This window comes from Dreissena polymorpha, chromosome 2, assembly GCF_020536995.1.
Source record: "Dreissena polymorpha isolate Duluth1 chromosome 2, UMN_Dpol_1.0, whole genome shotgun sequence".
NCBI classification, from domain to species: domain Eukaryota; kingdom Metazoa; phylum Mollusca; class Bivalvia; order Myida; family Dreissenidae; genus Dreissena; species Dreissena polymorpha.
Genome location: NC_068356.1, coordinates 147972144 through 147993877, shown reverse-complemented (window position 1 = coordinate 147993877; position 21734 = coordinate 147972144). Strand labels below are relative to the sequence as shown.

General features: G+C 33.7%; 1 protein-coding gene across 4 annotated transcripts in view; it reads left to right on the top strand.

The window, feature by feature from the left end:
- The first annotated feature begins 7496 nt into the window (after positions 1–7496).
- LOC127869379 (peptidyl-prolyl cis-trans isomerase FKBP8-like) overlaps positions 7497–21734 on the top strand; it is a 59634-nt gene continuing 45396 nt past the window's right edge. For all 4 annotated transcript variants that reach the window (XM_052411901.1, XM_052411900.1, XM_052411898.1 and 1 more), the window contains exon 1: positions 7497–7632. The gene's annotated coding sequence lies outside the window, so the exon portion shown is untranslated. The remainder of the gene's footprint in view (positions 7633–21734) is intronic.

Sequence of the window (21734 nt, the reverse complement as noted above, 5' to 3'; positions counted from 1 at the left end):
CAATTTACCCATATTAAGTGGTATTTAAACGACCCCGCCATTGCTAGTACTGGGTCATATGTCGTCCGATATGATATAAATAACCACGCACTATACAGTTACACGAATGTATTAAGTATTTTAATCTTTATTTGTAAGTGGTGTCTCGTACCACTCATTTGGAAGACAGAAACAAACAAATTAGTGCATATAAAGTTGCCCGAAAACCTTGTTATTGTGATTGAAAGTTAAAACAGCCGATGAATATTTGCACAGGATGTGTTGAACAATTACCCTTTTATTGTAAAATTTAAATAAACATGCACATTACACAAATCCATATGTGGCTGTTTTATTTAAAGTCTTTCAGGTATTATTTTCGATTGTATTGCCCGATATGTAGGAACATTGCAGAAACGAGGCAGCAGTATGTTATTGTAATGAATTTTCCAATACTTTTGGGGTTAAATATTTGTAGAGTTTGGCTTAAGTAGAACAATAAATCGGTAAGTGACCCGGTGCCACAAGTATGGATCAACATTAGCCCAAGGAGCAAAATGGAATGAAACTATGACTATTTTGTTAGAAGCTCGTTCCGTCTCCAGATCTACACGTTGTACGTAGTACCACCCAAAACGTCAGTTGTCACGTTGAAGTATATAAGAAACGCAGCAAGATCCAAAAGCCTTATTAAAACCTGAGATCCTGCGGCGTCCGTTAACGGCAAACTTTTCGTGTCTGTATTTTACTAGTGTAACGTTGCCTTAAATGTTTCTAAAATTCCCTAGTGCACTTGCCATATAATGTTTAAGTATTTATAAGACTAAGCATGTCGTTACTGCAAGCTACATGTTGAGGAATAACTGTGCCGCAAGTGTCTTACAGTATTGACGGTGTATAAGTGCAAATTTGTCTTGCTGTTCTCATATTGTAAAAAGGTGTCTGCCGTAAACAGTTACCAAACCTAACAACAAAGTGAACTCATAAACTCAGTTTATATTTTGAAGATAATGAATTCTATGGACATCCGGTCTAAAGCCCCATATATATGCATGATACTTTTAAACATGGCAACCACAACTTTAACCATTTACGGCTTTTCTTGCCTACCTCTGATTCATGAAAGCACTCTCTCACTCAATCTTACACTCTTTCAGGCACTCACTTACGCACTCACTTACGCACTCACTTACCCACGCATTTACCCACGCATTCATGTACTCATCCGCCCAAACGCATTCACTCAATGGTTTCAGTAGTGTCCTGTAAGTATTATTGACTGTTCGAGTAGTAGTCGAATCATATTACGCTCCAGTTGTTTTGACCCATACTCTCATGGCAAGCTCAGCGAACTGGAAGTTAGCATAAATAATATATCTAACGAAGGATTCTGCAGATAGGTGATCTTACGGAGGATACCGGAGATAGTCGATCTTACGTAGGATTCCGGTAATCACGATTTTACAATTTCATGATTGATTAGCCAGTTATTTACCATCTGAGACACTTAGGCTCGGTGATATGCGGGTTCGGTTATGATGATTATGTTAGTTGAATGAAATGGCGATTAATACTTGAAAACGATTTTTTATTATCGTTAAAATATATGATATTTTACAAAAAGATCAGGCAGTAACCTGTTTTTCTGTTTATCATACCTCTACGTCCCCCATTGTAAAGAAATGATGAAAAAAATCACTATAAAACTGCAGTTTTAGCAGGAAAAAATATGACTTTTGTCGTTTGACGTCTTAATAGTAACGTCATGAGCACGCCAATGTTAATCCAAACATGAGTGATATAAAAACCTCCTGTTGACCTGATATAACAAAATGTATCAGGCAACGTTATATCAGACAGATATCAATGCGGTGGTATGATAATATTGTTTAATCACATGCCATACCCTGTTTCCCATGTTATATAACCATTACGAATATTTTTATCTTACACATGTGTAATCTAATTTTTAAGAGTTTTCACTGGCTTAGTTTTCGTTCGATTGACCAATCGCATTTTATTATTTTGCTGAAATGACGTTGCAACGTCAAAAGACGTCACCAAATGTAACCAACATTCGGGATTTATCATTATGTTTGCGTAAATATTTATTGAATTTGCTTATTTCCAAGAAAGTTCTGAAAAAAAGCCAGGAAATTCGTTAGAAAGCTCGCCAAAGGCTCGCTTACTAACATGATTCCTGAACTCGTTTAATAAAATATGGTATAATATCACAACTTGTGCCAGATCCTATATAAATTACACGGAGCAGGTTAGGCAAAGGAATTATTATAATGCACGGTACTACCGATACTAACAGCCGAATGTTTATATTTTGATGTGTTGATAAGTTGATGGTTCTTATGATTGGTGACATGAAACTTACAATTTGCAAGGCCTGAACAGGTTAAATTGTCTGCGTCAGCTTGTTTCACTCTGTGGTTGACGATTTTTTGCGCTCTTAGTGTTGAAAGTATTCAGTTTTCGTTTTCAAAACTATTCCTCTTCTACGCAATATTGGAATACGCGTAGAAAAATGTAAAACATAAAGCATATATATGATAGCCTTTAGGTCACAAATGACAATATAGTAATGTTTATGCTCTTACAAACGTTCCTGTGGTATGATTAGTTACATACGACGTGTTCTGGTCATGGCTCTAATCCAATTTCATTTCGATTACGCATGTTGTTTTTGGTATCGAGGTATTATCAAATTTTGGAAAGATAACATTCAGGTCACACAAAATAAATTAATAAGGTTTGTCCTCAGTCTATGTCATATGTCACATATAGTTAATGAACATTTTAAGATTTTGAACTGGTTACCTGTTCAAAAGAGAGTGGAGGAAGCTACCCTTTGGCATGTTTTCAAAATCAAACATATATGATGTATTTCATATTCTTTTAAGCCTTTTGGGGTAAGTAAATGAATATCCAAGTGTGTTAAATCACATAATATTCAACTGACGGATTAATAATTACTTCTTGATGGTTTAGACAGCACTGTGTACACACTTTCATGTGTGTGCAGGGAGAGGGTTATTTTGTTTCATGCGGTATATTAGTTCAAGTAGGATTATTTGGATTGCGTGTCTAGATGTCTATCCTGTTAAGCTTTGCAAAAGAGGCATTTAAAACTTCCGGTTTCGGTGTCTGCTAGATCATTACAACAATACATAACTTCCCTGTATTTGTATTTGTTGTATTTTGTTTGAAAAATCAGATAAGTTCTCTAAATGATTGTTGACTATATTGGTGTCAGAGGAACATCATCACATGAGCCATTGTGTTAAATACTTAACAGTGCATACCTGAATTTCTTTCTAGTGTTTACGTCTGTTTGATCAAAAGATAAAGCAAGATCAGATTTAAGAAAACGCGCTTGAGTTTTAAAAGTTTTACGATACACTTCTATAATCACGGGTTCGATATTTCCGCGGTTCCGATTGATCAAGCGGGGGAGGCGGAAAACTACAACGGGCGAGGCATGGTCAGGGGTGATAACCCCCAAAAAGGGTTAGGGTAAGGGTTAGGATTAGGGGTCGGGTTAGGGTTAGGGTTGGGTTTAGGCTAACGCAAACCCTAACCCGACCCCTAACACTAACCCAAACCCTAACCCTCTAACCCCCCCCTGCGCAATACCATACCATGCCTCGCCCGTTGTAATTTTCCGCCTCCCGATCAAGGGGTCATGGGAAGGATGTACGGGTTGGATACGACCCTTTCCGTAACTTATTGAATACGCGAGCAGAAAAAATAATTGTAAAACCTGTCCGCAGATTACACTTGAAGCGTTAACCGCTTGCGAATGGACTTTTGGAATAAACTATTTCATTTACTGTTATTCCCCAATCGTCCGATCAAATGTAATATTCGATGTTGGCAATTAACATCCAATTATCAGAGATAACGTTCGTGTAAACGTGTATTGCTAACGAAGGGATTATGGGAGTACTTAGTTTTTCTGACACAGTCATTGATTGTCTAGAAATTGAGTTGATTTGTTTTCTGCTTGTTTCTTTGTAATGCTTAATGCTTATTCACCATTTTGTTCATGCCTTGTGTCATTCTTAACGTTTCTCAAGTATGGTGTAAACAAATTTAAATGAAAAAATATATTAAAGGATAAAACAATATTTTGATATACCTTAATTACTCTAAGTTTATGGATAGTAAAAAAATAAGTATTATTTTCATGTCCAAAATTTAAGATGAACGAAACTAGGACAAAAATATAATGACAGAAAATGTATATACAAAAAGACATTATACCAATTACTATAACGTTTTGATGATCTTGTGTTTAACGTCACCCACCTGATTGTTAGAATTTGATATGTTGTAAAAGAACTTTATAGTACTGAAATAAAACAAATCGTGGAAATTATGAATGTGTTGGTTCTATTTAAATTGTTTTCATTTACATCTATAAACATTGCGCACTAAATTAGCAGCCTATTTATCATGAACATCACACTTAAACCCGACTGATGCATTATTTACGTTCACCCCATTGTAAATTGCGTTTCGCCGTGCTGACGCCATTCAAACGTGCAAACGTTTATAAGCTTGATTTACCTAAATCATTTGACTGAGGATGTCACAGTTAAACTTAATGTTAAGCCTATTACACAGAAATAAAATAGGTCGATTGGTTAAAGGGATCTTTTCATGTTTAGGTAAATAAACAAAATTGAAAAAAGTTGTTTCAGATTTGCAAAGTTTTGTTGTAGTTATGATATTTGTGAGGAAACAGTAATACTGAACATTTACCATGCTCTAAAATAGCCATTATATGCATCTTTTGACGATTTAGAAACTCGAAAATTATAAAGCGTTGCAACGCAAAATGACCTAATAATTTGGAGAGTTCTGTTGTTGTCGTTATATTTTATGAACTTACGAGCCTTGCTTATATAAAGTAGAAGATATATCTGGCATGGTATACGGAAGGACGGAAGAGTGGTCTAAGTGGTAGATTTTTTACTCCAGGACTCCAGAGGTCAGTGGTTCGAGCCCTGCTGACATTTACCTTTTTTTCTTTTTTTTAATTCTTGATTTTTTACTGGAGCGTTTTATAGCCAATATTTACATTTATCAATATAAAAAATTTCACGACAAACTACAAAACATGCCGACATCTGTGAACAGTTGTGTCATGTGTATCATTTCAATACGCTGATTTCCCCTCACACTATATGATTCCTTCTGCAAATCTAAGTGCTACATATATGTTTTATTACATGTTCCGAGTACCATGACCCATACATGTCGTCTCACAGAGAACAAGACCTGAATTCGTAATATGTAGGAATACAAGTTACGACATTATTAGTGCAATAAAAAATGTCTGTCTCATTGCATATTCAAGTTACTGGATTGTTATTTAAACCGTTTTTGAAGACACAGTATAAACATGATAGTTATGTTAATATTAAAATGTTCATAATGATATTATGGTAAACATTATGTTTATGAATCAAAAATATACACTTGCATATCATTTTGTAAAAGTTTCATGTACAGGTTTTAAGAGAACATTTGTATGTTTTTGCAAGTTATTAGGGTTTCATTTACTGATATGTTTTAAGTTGTTCTGACGATAACTAAACATTACTAAAGAAGATTATTATGAATGTATGCCTCTTACCAAGTGAAGCATATATGGGTATTGAAACACGAGATTGACGATAAGAAACTTACTTTAACATAAAATACAATGTTGAACAAAAAACTAATAACTTAAAAGTAATTTTCTCCACGTGACCACACATACGAGTATAATATACTTGTTGAATTATATTCTAAATGTATGTTGAAATGAGAATAAAGATCATTCACTCGATTATTGACATAAAGACAATTATATCGAAAACTACTCTAGCAATAATTATGCCTTAGACCACAAAATTAAGACCATGTTAGATTGTTAACATATGGTACTAACTTGTTCGCTTGGAGAACGAAATTATGGGTATTTCATTCACAGTGTAACTATATAATTATATTTAAACAAGATTACAATCCATGGGCTAAGATTATAACTATTTACGTATAGATGCCTCCCGATGGCATATGTACAGATGATAATTACCTATACACATTGTGCTTACATGATTACAAACATAATAATCATAATAACATAGCTGTAATTGCAATATTAATATTATTAATTATACATTTATATTATACTGTTTATTTTCTGACGGTATCACCTAGCGGCAACACGTGTATAACACACAATTATTCATATTCAACAATTGTAATCTTAGTTATAGCGAGGCCTCTCAACAACATTATACAATAAAAACTGTACACGTATAATGTAAAACAACACGTATCAAACAGAAAACAAAAACATTTTAAAATTGTCACATATACAAAACCTAGGTATATCTTGTCTTTAGAATAATGATTCTACGAAAAAGCGAAGATAAAATGTTTTATGATTCTACTAATACAAATCTAATATAACATATTTAACTTTTTTTTATATAGATTTTTATATAGATTATAAAAAACCAGTTACAAAATCAAGTCAAATAAATAATTCACTTCAAATATAAAAAATAATAAAACGCTATGACAAGATGATAATCTTACAGTTATTTATAACACTATATGAATTTAAACTTAAAATGTTTAATAGTTTCATAATATATGTTTTTAAACGTTCTCCTATATATACTGCTTTGACATACGTATCGGCAATGTTATAGTAGTGTAAAAACCAACACAGCATTGTTCTCAAATGTTTTTGTTCAATAGATTGTATTCGAGTAAATTAAGTACATAATGTGATTTTGTTTCGAGGTGACAGTTTTATTATTGTACAGCGTGAATTGGTTGTACAAATATTAATTAAATAGTCCTATTACACAAGGCAAAATTTAAGACACAACAATATCAATATTAAACTTAAATGGACTGTCAACAACGACGACGCAGAAAAGAAAAGTTGTAATAACCGTATTCTTTTACTTTTATTAGTTTATATTGATTAAAATATCACGACTGGTATATTTTATTACTTGAATAAAGTTGTCAAGTTATCATATTTTCAGTATATTTGGTAAGAAATTTTACTGGCTATGTCTACCAGGTAACTTCAAGTTCACTATCAATAACATCAGTAGATTTATCATCATCGTCACGTGGTAAACCCAGGAATGCTATTTGTGCATGCGTAGTGAATTGTATATATTTTATATATAAAATGATCAATCTACTTGCGTTATTTATAGTATGTATCTCGTTATGTCACCTATTTTCGCGATGTACTTTCGATTTCACATCGCGAAATTTTATCACCGAATATACTGTAAATGAACTTTTTTCAAGTAATGTAATATACAAGTCGTGATATTTTAATCAACATAAACTAACAATTATAAAAAAATACGGTGTTTTAGAACTTTTTTTCTCGTCATTCGTGGTTGACAGTCCCTTTAAGTGTGTTTGTAGATATTGTTTAAACCGACCAATCACATTTCATGTTATTGTATTTGTTAACAGGAAACACACAGGCGTGACCAAATCAGCAAAGGGGGTATACAGAGCTGAAAGAACAAAGCTAGTTTTATAGTTCAAATGGACATACAAATATGTTGACATAAGTCCGAATAGCTGTGTGCGCTGTATAATTTGCAAGTAAGTTGTTATTTCATATTCATGTCATACTTTTAAATTAAAACGTGAACATTGCAAATGAAAAGGTTGCATCAATGTTAACATATATAAGTATGTATAGGGTTTTTGATTACATGTGTATGTATGTGTAATTGGCGGAAGGTAACATCTTGTTATTTCCAACGATCACATCAAAACTTTATTGGTATAACCAAAAAAGAAAATGCACTGTTATGCTTCATGTTCTTGTTAACTTGATATTATAATTAAGAACTAGAGATCATTTTCTTGTCGGTATGTCAACTAACTGCCAACCATGTATGAGTTTGTTTTCATTGGTGATAGAATACATTCTATTTCATGCAGGAACTTGGTATATGAAATGATCTGTTGATTAATGATTTCGAGGATATTTGCCATCATGCTTCGCTGTGGTTGATTAACGGAATACTTTTTCTTGAAATTTTCGGAAATTATTCCCTCGTCTAGTATATTGTTTGCGTTATATCTGTAATCCAACATGTGCTGTAAATATTTTGATTGATTATCATTCAAGGCATATTATATACATGACAATGTTGTATTGTGCCGATCTAAATAAACATATATTATAAATTTTAGTATCGTACTAAACGGTGTAACTTTTTGTTCAGGTAAATAATCATACATTAAGTTATTTTTTTCTAGATTTATATTTAACAAGAGTTATCAATAAAGCAAGCATGTGTTATAGCACAAACACAACGTTATGTATTTTACCTTCAACATCATTCTTGAAATACTTCAATGAAGATGAAAATGTAGTATTGGACTTGAATATGTTGTGGAAGTAGAGAACTTACGTTGATAGTCACACGCGTTTTTTTTATTGTGTTCCCATTATAATCCTCGTTCATTATGACTTTTTGTATTTTAATATGAAGATCTTTTGCATTAAAATAAAAAGCAAACACCTGTTGATAAAACATTTTCTTTAGCCGAAATTACCAAATATATAACTGCGCAAATAAAGTTAATATTTTTATTTATAGCACATTTAAAACATTGTTAATACTTGTATTGTCATTTACAAGCATAGTAATAACAAGTGCACATGTGTTCAAATAATATAAAGAGAATTAAGCGTATTATTAAAAACCTTATGTGAAATAAGGACGCACTTTTTAAGAGATTTGAAATATTAGAGAACAAATAATACTTAACAAACAAAAATGTGTGAGTATAAATAACCATTTAACTCGTTTAAAAACGGGTTCGAAAAGCGGGCAAAAAGTGGCAATACGTAGATTAAACACATATATTGTATTGTATTGTTAGTTGCTTAAGTATAAATTGACATAATGTTTTTTTAAATACATTTATTTCCATTTATACTCGATAAACAAATTAAAATCACTATATACTATTTAGTTGAAAAATATAATTAACAACTTTGTAATGTCAACTTTCATCCTATAAAATTGAATGTATAGTCCCCCCATCCCTTCAATAACATAACATGTGCTTTAAACTATCATGTGAACTGTGAACGTGTGTTAAAGTATTTCAAGCTAAAATTAATTTATCGTAATAAATGAAATACTTTTGATCACTTAATTACATGCTCAAAATAAAATAAAATTGTATTTCATCCACCTTAAAACATTGCTGAATATAAATACGATGTGGTAAAACTTAATATTACTTGCCATATCTTTACTGAATAGTTGTGCTGTCGAAGAATATGTATTCGGTAATTATTAACTTACAAACATAACATAGTACTATGTTATTATTTGTAAAAAATACTATTGTATGAATATTTTTACACTTTCAAGAACATAATTCATGTCTGGGATCTTGAACAAGGGTTGCTGTTGGAACATCTTGTGTGTTGATGCAACGCTGTAAAATGCTAATCCCTTTTTTAAATAATGCTTTTCGCTTAATTTCAGTGATTATATTATTGATACGTCTTGATTGATACATCATTGGCTCGGTGTGCTTGGGGTCTGAACAAACACGAAACACACAAATAATTTGAATGAAGTACACTTTATACCATGGGTTAAAATGCTTAATAAATGTTTGATCACATACAATCAGAATACGTATCATAAGTGCCATTCGCCACGGTTTGCAACACATCCTGGAACTTCGCTGATCTAAACCCCGGGGTAGTACTTTAAACGCAAAACATTATATTTTATTTGAATCATGTGTCTTTTGTGTTTGTAAAGAAATACACATACATTGAAAAAGAATATTAAAGAGTTATCTTTTTCGTGAAGGTTAAAGTTATTCCCTTTTATCACACTTGTTTTTGGTGATTGAGTTCAAGTTATTTAATTTACATAAGCCTACAGATTGCACTGAACACAGTGTAGTGTTAAGTCTTGTTCACATTCCCTTAACATGATTAAATGTGATAAGCACAATACCACCATCATACATGATCTCTAAGTGTCTGACGTCAGTAAATGATAACATTCATTATAAAGTTAAACAATCACTATGATGAAGTTCATGAAGTTTGTAAGTGATACGCAGTGTGCTATATTACTTCTCTTCTTATTAAACGATACATTAATTATAAAGTAAAGCAATCAATATGATGAAGTTCATGAAGTTTGTAAGTGATACGCAGTGTGCTATATTACTTCTCTTCTTATTAAACGATGCATTAATTATAAAGTAAAGCAATAAATATGATGAAGTTCATGAAGTTTGTAAGTGATACGCAGTGTGCTATATAACTTCTCTTCTTATTAAACGATGAGTAGAATGGTCACATTTTTTCTGATCATGAAATGCCTTATACATATGCACCATTAAAAGTGTTCACTTGGAGACGGTCACAGCTACATAAATTGATATTGCACGTTGCGATCCTTGCAGCCTCGTTTTGGACAGCTTCAATTTCGTTAACTAGTTCATTAGAACAATTGTCCTGCACAACATCGCATTACTCCAAACGGGAGTCGGATAAATGAAAGATGCATGCGCACTAGACTTGTGCGATATAATTAATACTTTCAAAATCGGAGGATGCCAATTCGCTGCCGGACCTTGTCAACCATAAAATAGATATGAGTTGCCCATTTTGCATCGTCTGAAAAGTTTAGTCCAAGATGCTTGTGGGACTTAACTTTCATGACTGGAACTTCATTAATTACAGTATCAGGCTGTTGATGTTTATTACGTTTACGTGAAAAAAGAGGTATTATGTTTTTCTGGATAAAAAGAGACCGTGTCCTAGTGGATCTTAAATGGGATTTCCTATCCGACAGAAGAACATATTATAAGTCTATTAACCTGTACAAAATGAAGAACATACTTATCCCATCATACCTTTCCAACATGATACCCGTACAGTCCATTCGCATATATTCGCCTCGTAGCAATATCGATATTCAATCAAAATGTACTCAGACTCAGTTGCACGGATCTTCAGTCCTGTCCTCAACTTACCGGTTATGAAATTCTCCTTAATCGCCCAAACGAATCGTTACTACGTTAATTGCATTCAAACCTAAACCCACAAAAAGACAAAGCACACGATCGCCACATCTTTATAATATCGGCAATCGAAAATCGCAGATCCACCCTTGATGACTACGTCGAGGCTGTAGCACATTTAACTATGTGTTACATTGTAGAAACATTACTTATCATTTTATAAGATGCAATAACCTTTCCCATGAGTACCGTATTCCTATTATACTTTCCCCCTAGACGCGCATAATGTTTTAAGCAGCAAACTAATCCGCATTGGCTGCTAAAATGTCCCCTTGGTTGTACTTTTAACGTCAACTTATTAGTACTGTCAATATTGAAAGAAAGAACAGGACAAAAGGAGAATGTATAAACATGTTCAAATCTTAAGCTTGCGTTCATACAGTATCTTGTTACCTTAGCAACATGATGAAAATGAAAAAGCAGACAATATATGACAATTTATTTTCGATGTATTTACCACCGACTCCTTATAGTTTGGGTCCATTTTAAAGTTCCGTGAAGCGAAATAAAAATACAATAAGTAAAACAAAATGATGGAAAGAAGGAAACGTTTTAAAGTGTTACTAACTATGGTATATTGCGTAGTAGTTCCCTTTTTATAGGCAACGATTTGCGAACTATGTAATCTTAGACTAAAAAGTAGCAGAAGAAATAACGACCCGTTATTCCATAATAACTGCGGTATTCGTACCTTAGAATTAACATTGCGCACACGAATGTGTGCCTTTGATTTGAAATGAATGTAAATAGTTGCGCCTTCATTTATACGGTCAAAATGATACGGATACATATTGATATTTCAGTGACCTCAAACCGGTATGGTGCAGTGGATCAATATTAAGCTAGTTTACTGAATATAACGGCTTTGTTTTATGTTTTTATAAGTAGTATATTACTCATGTTGCTTGTTGCATGTTATACTTAGCGAATGATTTGTAATTCATTTTAATTTGTATATATAGTATATCTTAATCTTACTGTATTCTAATATCGGTGCATTTAATAGCAGTAAAACAACTTTAATATGCATAATCTCAGTTGTTCAAGATGTATCTCTATACGAAGCTGCAAAGTAAATGCGAAGTTTTACACATACACATGCGCATAAAAATCGTACTTCCAAAAAACAATAGTTCTCTACATATATATGTGCTTTTAATATAAAGTAAAATAAAATTTACGCTATTTTTTGAGTGGTCAACAACAAGTTACAGGCTTTGCGCTGACAAATTTAACATTATTATATCGGTTAAAAAATACATGGGAAAAATGTAGTCGTCGACCCAAGGTAAAAAAGTCCATACTATTGCTTTAGAAGCAAATTTTGTGTGTGAACAATTAAATATTTGCGTGAGTGTTTATTATTTGTGCTTGCTGTTTCTGTAAACGATGCAGCACTGCAAACGATTGAGTGATAAGCGAAACATATGGAAGAGATTTAAAAATTGCAAATGTGACTAAATATGCATTTCTGTTTTGTTTTCCGCAGCGTCGCCATATTTACGGTTTAAGTTGTTAGCTATGAAAAACGTACACGTCAAAAACAGTCATCATCTACTTTAAAGCGTCATTATATACTCTATCAATAGTCAAATTGATAATGTTCTCCAATATATGAAACGTTAGCAAGGTTGTCATATATTCGGTTGTATGCATCATCTCGTGATTTGATTGATAACGTTCATGTGATATAGTAGTCTTCATATACGTCCCAAAAATAAGTAAAACGACACTACTGGATTCATCAACGACATGTTATAAACTTTTTTCTGAATATCAATATGTGGCAGATATTGTAGGTTATATTGCTGATGCATCTATTATTGCTATTACCTTGTTTCTGTACTTGCATGGGATTTTACTGTATTGTAACGAGTAAACTTTGTATACAATCGAACAAGGTTAAAAAACGCAACAAATATGTATAAAATGCGTATCATTTAATTGATTTTTCCGTTAAAAAGACATCGCCCGTATTGGATAATCCACAAGCATGATATTTTTTTCATTTCCCCAATGAAGTCACAAAGCATAAATAGATAGCCGAAAATATCTCATAAATGCGTTGTCAAATTACGTCATTGTAAACCCGAATTGTATAATACCACCGCATTGATATCTGCCTGATATAAAGTTGCCTGATATATTTTTATATCATGGTCAACAGGAAGTTCTTATATCAGTCAATGTGTGGAGTTACGTGGGATTTGCAATAAAGTCAACAATTTCTATCAACATGAATCAGGATAAAAAAACAAACAATTTAATACCAAGAATGTACATATTATTATACTAGTGTAAAGTCTAAAATCACAAAAAAAATTATTGTTTTAAATCACCACAGGCTGCACCACAGAAGTAAAATGACGTTTTCAATGGGCAATAAATCTTAAATATCGATGTAATATTATAGTCCTTGCACTCGCAAGTGTTGCACAGAAAGTCAAGACAAATGATAACTGTATGCTAATCCTGAAACTATTAAAACAAAGGATTATTGACACCATCATCAAAATGTCAATTTCAATACGCATCTCCAAAATGGCGTCTCCAAACTATTCGGTGAAGTGTGTTCTTCGATTAAATTTGTCGCTGCAGTCCATCCTGATATCCAATTCAAGACGTTTATAACAGTGGGTGTACTCTTCCCATTCGTAGTGCACATAACTTTTTTCTCTCGATGCGATGTTTAAAATAAGCGAGTATTCGTGTCGTCTTTTTGAACGCCGTTGCTACATGTATGTCAACGTGTAAAGCCGATCAGCAAAATCAGCGGGGATCCGTACATTTTAAATATGAAAAAATGGATTTTTTTGCAGATTTTAAGGAAAATGTAGTATGATAAATAGAAAAACAGGTTACAGTCCCGTCCGTCGTTTTGTAATATATCAGGCACGGCACGAATAAAATAACGGCTCGGCAAGCCTCGCCGCTATATTATTATAAGCTTCGCCTGATATATTACAAAACGATGGTACAATAACCTGTTATTCTCTATGTATCGACGTTTCTTTAGAATTGTCAATAGCAACCTGACGGTAGTGCTCAAACGGTTACCCGAAAAAAAACGAATCCGTGGGTCAAAAAATACCCGCGGATCCGGGTCAAAGTTTCTGCGAATGATACCGATTCGGTCGCAAGCTACGCAGTACAATATTACATGTTGAACGTGTAGTCAAATCATCACTTTTAAACAAGTGAAGTAAAATCACACCCTTTATCAGTTTAAGCAGTGTTGTTATTACAAATAGTCATACATAAATAGAAGTAACGCACCAAAAGCATACATGTCGAGTCTAATTAGTTATTCAGATTCCAAAATGGCGACGTTAAAAAACGAAACTTGTTTTATAAAATATATTGACATTAAAGTAGAAAATGCAATAAGAGCTTACAGTGAAAGTTACTGTGGCTTCTCTCCTGAAAATAAGACAAGCTCTATTTTTGCTGACATGTTGTTTTTTCCCGTACATGCACTTTTGATCGCTATTGATACTTACGTTTGCTGATTAAGTTCAACAACTTGTGTAAACTTAATAAATAGTTTTATGCAGTTCAGTATTTCATTCAAAATTAAATAAATCAAAACAATAAAAAATATAATATTCTAAACAATAAACTTGACAAGCAGTTGAATATTTAAGAACGCTAAAACATGCTATGACAATTAATGTAGTTTTATTTTAATTTACTTATTTATTATCTGACCCGAACCGACCCGACCCGAATTTTCTCGGGTATTTTAATTTTGACCCGCCGACCCGACCCGAAGAATATTTTTGACCCGTGTGAGCCCTACCTGACGGCCTCGTTTTTCGCGTTTGAAATGCAATGACACCGGAATTTGAAAATTTGAATACAAAGGCGTATATACTATAATTACATCATGCGCGTTCAAGTACATATAATGGTATATATAACTTTTTCCTAAAACTATTTTGTTTATGCTATCAATAAGTTCGTTAAACTTTAACATATTTCGAACGGATATATCATACATTGGAATTACTGTATTTGGAACATCATCATATAAATGACATTGAAGAACAGAGTGATATTCATGTTCGATGTCAATTATGTTTCCTAACACATTTGTAATTATTTCCTACATTGTTCTGGTAACTTTCTTTTTCTACAGAGAATTTTTAAGACGAAAAACGTAATTTAACTATAATAGTCTTGTGTTCAGTTTATTTTCAACAATATCGAGATCGTTCAGATGCAGGTTTAAATTGATTAAATATTATCAAGCTATATGATGAGACACTGGTTTTACAGTGAGTGATGTACTGGTCTCGTTATCTGTTTTTCAGTATCGGGATAAATTGATTAGTGTTCACAATTTCAGGGACAACCAGACATCGCTTAAACCGGTTAGTGGTATGATGCCCCATTCTTTCGATTACCAATTGTTAGCGTACTTTTTGCGTTTAATTTCTTATCACCGTAAAAGTGTAATGCTTTAAAAAATACAAATTCCTTGTTTTACATAACTTAATCATATAAAAAATGTAATGTTTAGTAATCTGTACGTGTATAGGTTTATAACATCAGACTTGACCAACTTCGACATACGGCGATAATTTTTTGTTTTGCCATTTTTAGTTGTTAGGTTCCAAAAAACTAGGGTTTTAACCACGTTTTGCAAGCCATATATGCTAGCTACGAGAAGCTGCATCTTGCGTCGAGAAAGATTCGTCTTATATGTCAGAGGTTTCAGTTCGTTCACTATATTAATTCACAAATCGACACATAACGCACGCCCCAGTGATATATCGTGATGAATAAATATATTTGAACGGAGCGTGTATAGAAAACACCATTAAACAATGAATTATACCTGTAGCGGAAGAGAATGTTTATGAAAAATTTAAATAATACTATGTGCGGTGTCTGAAGCACGTGGTACATTGCGCAGCACTATTCTTTCGAAATCTGAGGCAAGTTATAGGGAAACATTAGAACTACTGCTGATTAACATGATATATGGAGAGCCCAATACTCTTGCACGCGTCTGTTGCACATACTCGTAAAGCGGGGTTAAATCTAATATGTCTGGGAAACGTTCTTGTATTCTCAATTGCGCCGATGATAACAACGCAATAATAAAAGGTTAAGTTTGTTTATATTCACAGTTCTGGTTGTATAAAACGTTGATTCACCTCATGAGTGTCTTTCTTCACCATCGAAATATATCGTTATTAATATTTGAATACAAACACGCAGTTTTCTTTCTTCTTCTTCGAAATATATCGTATATTAAAATTTCATAAACACGCAGGTTTCTTTTTACGCCATAGAAATATATCGTATGTTCATATTTAATTAGCGCAGAGTTTTCTTTCACCACGAAATATATCGTATGTTAATATTTGATAAGCATGCAATATTATTTCGACACATTCAAGTCACACTTTCATAGCCGCGTCATGCGAAAATGGGTTCTATGAAGTTCAAGTCTAGCCTGCGCATTTGCGCAGTCTGTACAGATGCGATGCTGTCCGCTATAAAATCACTCAATGTGACATGATCTTATTATGTATCTCCTGACCAGACTGCAAGATGCGCAGGCTGGGTGGGCTATAGCTATGATGGGCGCATATGGCATAATACCCATTTTAGCATGACGCGGGTCTTTAAAAATCTCATGGCGTATTGTAAATGGCACATTTAAGCACACTGCTTTTCGATATAAAATTGAATTTGAAATAGCAAATATAGCACACTGGAAAATTAAAGTATCCTTTTTAGACGCATAGGAACGATTTCAAGACTTGCTGACCGAGTGCGGCAAACATTTGTGTTATGTTATGAATGATATCTTATTATGCCCCTACACGATTTCGGTGGAGTTTGTTTTCTCATCTTGAAAGCAACACTGTGTTTATCGATAGTCAATTATGTCTTCTCCTGACCAATAAGTGACCGATTACAAACCCTGAAATTCAGCAAGATGTACTTTAACTTGTATTTGTAACTGGGCCACAAGTTGTGTCTATGTGTAGTTTGAACATGCAGCGAATAGTACAGAATTCCTTACACTGAACAGTTTTTCATCCTTTACGCTTCGCGCAGACACAGTGATTGAGTCAAGCTCCGAGAATTTCTCTCGAATCAGCCTATGCAATATTCGAATTATTCATTCGTATCTGCTGTCGTTATGTAAAGGTTATTTAAGGTCTTACTGTACATTTTGAATTTTTATTTGCTGTCAAAAAAGTGTTGTAAAGGGAATTTCCATCAGGAAATAATATTCTTAGTGTGATAGGTACTCGATATTCCAACAGTGTCCATTGAACATGATGGTAAATGCAAATTTTATGATATCTTAACTTGTTCTCAATATACCATTTTGATAATATTTTCCTATGCTTTCAGAACGTCTTAAAATCACATGTTGTTGTCATTTTGTCTTAGTTATCTCTATAACATAAATAAAATGATAAACAATGCACACACATACCAGCATGGTGCTAATACACACTCTTTATACATTTGAATGGCTTGTGTTTATTTCACACTTGCGATAAAACAGCTTCAACCTATTTATAAAGAATGAGTTGCGTCTAAGATTTTACAATTGAGAACAACTTTAGTGCTTTCAGAGCTTTGATTAGATTTAGTAGTATTTTAAACAATTTACAATAAACGCGCTCAATTTTGGTCACTTTGAAAAATCGTCATATTTCACACGCATAGTTTAAATGATTTAAATGCTTTTCAAAATATTGTATTTGTTACGGGCACAAATGATAGTTTAATTACATAATTCTAAATATGGCGGAAGGTGGTCCCTGGCGTAATAAGTCGGATGATAAACGTGTTCGACGTAACAGCGGCCTTCACAGTCGTCACTCCCTAGTAAGTATTGATGCATGTGCAGTTCAAGTAGAAGTAGAAGTTGTAAGTACTGGTGTATATGAGGCTCAAGGAAACGTTGTAAGCACTGGCATTTGTGTAGTTAACCTAGACGTTTTAAGTACTGGTGATTTTGAAGTTCACATAGAAGTTGTAAGTATGAGTGTTTATGCAGTTCATGTAGAAGTTGGTTTCGTATCATGCGTCAAAACATTATGTTTTAAAACACATTCCTTTATAATTGGCTGTTAAGATAGCATCGTAGAAAATAAATAATGCGTTAAAAGTACGTTCCTTGCTGAACACTTCTGCAGTATTAAATGGATCCTTTACTCAAGGTTAATCCTTTGACGTGTTCGTGTTCTTATTTCAATACTGATTACCCTTTACATAATTAAAAATTATTATCCCATAACACCTGCACACATACATATGCGTTTATATTGTGAACAGATTTAACAACTGAATGATTTTTATTATTAAACGACATAATTATCTTATAAATGGTATGGGTTTGTGAAGTATATGTATAGACTACATTTGCTATGAGGAGTCTCACAAAGTTTAGCAATTTTCCTGCAATTCTAATGGTTTCCGCACATAGAGGTTCAATGTGAAGAAGCCTCGGTAGAGACATGTACAATATAATGAACTGCCTGGGGTATGGGTCTCCCATAAGACAGGCACGAAGAGACGCCTACAGGGAGATGGATAGGCTGCTGACTGCACGGATGCCTACAGTACTAAGACTAACTACGCGTAGTAAGGCAGAGGGACTGACACGCGTGTATGAAAGTGACTACGATATACTTTTTGTAGTATGAGGCATCATTTGTTTTGAAGATGGTGTTAATTCTGACACATTACCAAGGGAAACTATTGTGTTTACATTAAACACCGACATGTGCTACCACGGGCATTGTATGCTTCATTTACTGGAGAGACATGCTACAATGATTCCAACTTGATATTTACAAAACAAGTGAATTACCGCAAGGCGAGGTGCGTCATGAACGTTCAGGACCATCAATGCCGAGGTCCGATGTGGTATTGCATACAGACAATGTCTTTTCTGTACACTGTCACTGTCCTGGCATATTATTGAGATGGGCAAAACGTAGTCGCCATTGGCCACCACCAGATATCGTTGACAAAGTTGGAAGAATGGGAGCATTTGTGACACCTGTGGGTTTTAAAGGTAGCGAATATGAACATGTAGAATGGCGGATCTGCTTTAATACGGGGGAGAAAGAACTTGTAAGCAGTCTTAATAATATACAGGTTTACATATATGTTATATTGAAAATGGTGGTTGAGGATGTCTTAAAGCCAATACGGAAAGAACTCTCATCATACACAGTGAAAAAACATTGTTTTTTGGCTTGATGGATGTAACACAGACATTTGTTTCGTAAGACCGTGTAAACATTAAGCTGTACATATAACTATGTCATTTGGATCGTACAATGCAGAGTATCGAAAATGTTCGTTAGTTGATATAATTACATCTTAATACATTTTTTACGACAAATGAATCATTCCGATGTTTGTCTTTGTGTATCGAACCTACTGGTACGATGTGCCGTTACTTTGCTTGTTAAAGTATGCCATTTGAATTATCTTGTATAATGAAGCTGCGTCTATGTCTGTTCTTAGGCACACACCAGATCCAGATTTATTGAGGCGCATTAAGATTATATAGGATAATACTTCATAATAAATGTAAAACATACATTTATATAATTGATTTTACAGACGAAAAGATACCAGTAACAGAGTGAAAAAATAAACTGATTTAAATCGATTCTTATTTTAGATTGTTATAGGAAATTTTTTGGATCTAATGTTGTGTACATCTGATAGTGAAGTCAGGTTGGCGGTCTGTTCAAGATATATATAAAGGAGATGATGTAGAAGATGATGTTATGTCCGTATTATGCAATGATAGTGATAATTGATAAGTGATAGTTAGTTCATACTGTCAACAAATTAAAAACAGCTGTATGCATTGCTTGTTCAATATGTTTGTCTTTGTCAATATGATGCCTTTAAACGAGCATTCCTGTCTGGTGAAAAACATGATAAATCTTTCGTTTTGATATTGAAAAAAGTATCGGTCGCAGTAGTAAGACTTGAATCCAGTCTTTTGCTTAGAATTCATGTTTAATACACGATGTTCCGTGCAATGCTGTCGTTTTGGTGAATTATGATGAAAATACATGTCCTGTATGATATGTATTTACCTTCCAATGCGGTGACCCCAACATTAATAGTACACGTGAGCAATTAATATTAATACATGGTGTGGAGGTTGTGGACTTACATCTGTTCGTAGAATCGCGTTCAAGACACATGTCAAAAGGTCGAAGGTCAAAACATGGTCGTAAGCATAACACTTTTTTTGTGTTAACTTGTTTTGTTTATTGGAATGTTCCGCCGTGTTGAACAATATTTCAGTCATATCACAACGGTCAGTTTATATGCATACACGTGTCCTGGGTAAGTTTGTTTATTACTCATTAATGCAAGTACTTACGACAGAAGTTGAAAATTGCCCTACTATTGCTGCAAATTTGTTAAGCTTTATAACATCTAACTGGCCACAACTCATAAACAGAGGGTTTAATATACAAAAATGTTCGTCAGGGTCTGTAGATTTCAGAACAAGATGTCGTTTTTCTGGAAAGTGCCGGAGGGCTTAGAAATCCAAGATGGCGTCCAAGATTGCCGCCGTTTTATGATTCAATTACTAATAAAGATGAATTGAATTCGTCTATTGAACACCTATATGTACTGACTTTAATATCTGATAGAAGTAATCCATTGATATAGGGCTTCTACCAAACAGATCATCAAGGTCACCAAAGGTCATGGTCAAGGTCATTTCATGGTCATAATGGAAAAATAAACGAAAATTTGAGTATTGACATATCATTTTCTTTTTTAATTCAAATGTTTTACATTTGCTGTGATAACTAACCTCTTTATTTTGTAGCCACATTTACAAGCTTCATTCTAAACAAAAGTAAATGCCTAAAATTGTGTTGGTAACCATGGTAACCACGACTACATACGCTATGTGGCCATTTTTCTGGTTCGTGGAAAGTCATTTGGCACAATATATCACTATTGCCTCGAACAACAGCCTCACCTCCTTGTTCCACTATACTCACATAAGAAAACTGCCCTACCCAACGGCGGCCATGTTTTTAAAAGGACAAGGGTCATTTTTAAACAATGCTGATATATCATTTGAAAAAAGGTTCTATGCAAGTCTCATAATGATTGTGCAAAACATCAGACTTCTAGAGTGTCACAAGGTTTGACTATACCCATGTTATAACAGCTGCTACCCTCATCCCGCAGACAGCCATGTTTTTAACGAACAAAAATCGTTTCCAAACACTGCTGATATATCATAAAAACACATGTTCTGGGTACGCTTCATGAATATTGTGTAACACATGTTTCTTCTAGAGTTTTCACAAGCACTTTTTTTAAATCTGACCTATTGACGTTGTCCGAAATATCATTGCAACAAATGTGCTGAAAAAGTTTTGTGAAAGTTGAGCAATCCATGTGTGCTCTGAAGTGTTAATATGGTACGTGATAACGGACAGACCACGCACACAATATTGTCACAAAATGTCTTCGTGAGCAATGTGTACTCAGATAAGATAAAATCATTGTGCACACATCAGCAGTGAAAACAAACAGCTTGGCAAAGAAATCAGAACATGCTATCAGTAGAAATCACTTGATAGGGA